The sequence below is a fragment of the Montipora foliosa genome, chromosome 8 (genome assembly GCF_036669935.1).
Source record: "Montipora foliosa isolate CH-2021 chromosome 8, ASM3666993v2, whole genome shotgun sequence".
In the NCBI taxonomy this organism is placed as follows: domain Eukaryota; kingdom Metazoa; phylum Cnidaria; class Anthozoa; order Scleractinia; family Acroporidae; genus Montipora; species Montipora foliosa.
The window spans coordinates 50,346,896-50,348,481 of NC_090876.1; the positions used below are offsets into that span (position 1 = coordinate 50,346,896).

The 1,586-nt window shown below is 41.0% G+C and overlaps 1 protein-coding gene across 1 annotated transcript in view; it reads left to right on the forward strand.

Moving 5' to 3' along the window:
• The window catches only part of LOC137967501 (uncharacterized), a 3,193-nt gene extending 2,732 nt beyond the window's left edge, over nucleotides 1-461 (forward strand). Inside the window, exon 1 of the mRNA XM_068814025.1 lies at nucleotides 1-461. This exon is cut by the window's left edge and continues 2,732 nt beyond it. The gene's annotated coding sequence lies outside the window, so the exon portion shown is untranslated.
• The last annotated feature ends 1,125 nt before the right edge of the window (nucleotides 462-1,586 follow it).

Genomic DNA, 1,586 nt, shown 5'->3' on the forward strand with positions numbered 1-1,586 from the left:
TCTGATTGGTTAAAATTGGCGGCCCTTTGTTTGTTTCGCGCGCACAGTTTATCTAAAAATAAATTCATTTCTGAGTGTGCTGGGGCAAGACCGCAAAGTGATAGATCACCAGTCTTATCTAATTCACTATTGGAAAAGAACAGAACGGCATCAAGTTTAAAGACTTAACAATAGGACTTAACTCTCGATGGATTATTCATCATCCCATAATTGTATGGTACTGTCCTAGAAGAGGCTGTTATAGCTTTTTGTTCGACAGTCATGTTAGCTAGTTGTACTTGAAGGCATGATAAAGAGAAGATTGAGTGTTCATACTCTGTGCTGTAAATGTCTAGTATGTTACCATAGACATTAATAAACCACAACTTGTTGTGGCTACTGACGAAGGAAATGTCATATAGGTCTTTCTGCAAATCTTCATTTGAACATGATCGTACTTTCAAAAGGATAGGGACAAACCAGTTGCATTGGTTGGATTCACCCGCTAGCGATATAAGTTAATTAAGTAACATGTTTTCAACATATATAGTTTCTAGGGATGGGGGGGGGGGGGGGGGGGGGAGAGGTCCTGAAAGAGTGAAACAGAAGACCGCATTTTACATGCATGAAGTTCGCTTATCTTTTTTTATTCCAATGAAACGAGGTTTTATACTGTTGATGCTTCTACCAAGACAACCAACATGGATAAATCGGATCAACTTGACCTTTGAACAACAAAAAACACAAATAAAACTTTGTTGACCTAGCCTTAATTTCAATTTCCATTTTAATTTTGAAAGTGAGTAACTGTGGCTCGAACAGTCGTGTATCGACAAAAACTAAGCACTTGTCCACGGGGCTCTCAGGCAGCGTTTACACGAACGCAATTTCATTTGTAACCGCATCGTTTTGGATGCGGTTACACCTTCTGTTTACACGACACCGATAGAGACTGTCGCCAAAACCGTGTCGATTTGAAACCTCTGCCAAAAGTGGAGCGTTTTCAAAACGATGCGGTTTCGTCTGTCGTGTAAACAGCAAAACCGCATCGATTTGAATACGGTTACTTTTTTGGTGTGAAATTATAGCCTGCGAACGCAGACGTATTTCCGGCGGTCGTTTCTTTGGGGAAGAGAAACGAGTCAAACGACCGCCGGAAATACGTCTGAGTTCGCACGCTAACAAGCTTACGTCGGGTCTACGACATGACTTACGACTGTCGCAGCGTTTTAAAACATGTTTTAAATTGCTACGACATTTTCTCTGACGTACACGGCAATTGTAAACGGGTTGTAAGCCCGTCGTAAGTTTGTCGATGATGCGAGAAATTTTAAATTTAACTAGAGATCAGGACGGATCATGAACCCGCAAGCGCCCTAAGCACTGGACCACAATGTCTCCAGTAATACAAAATTATTTGTATAAAAATAGGATTCTCGGATGATACCAACATTAACGTAACGCACCGTTTCTTTGTTTTGGAACACCAGACTCTGACCTCATGCGCATGCGCTCTTCAGTCCTTACCCGTGAAAACTTGAACGTTCGATCATTTGCAGATAAAATTACTAAGGCAGTCATTTCTCCTCAGCGACTTAAAATTTCTT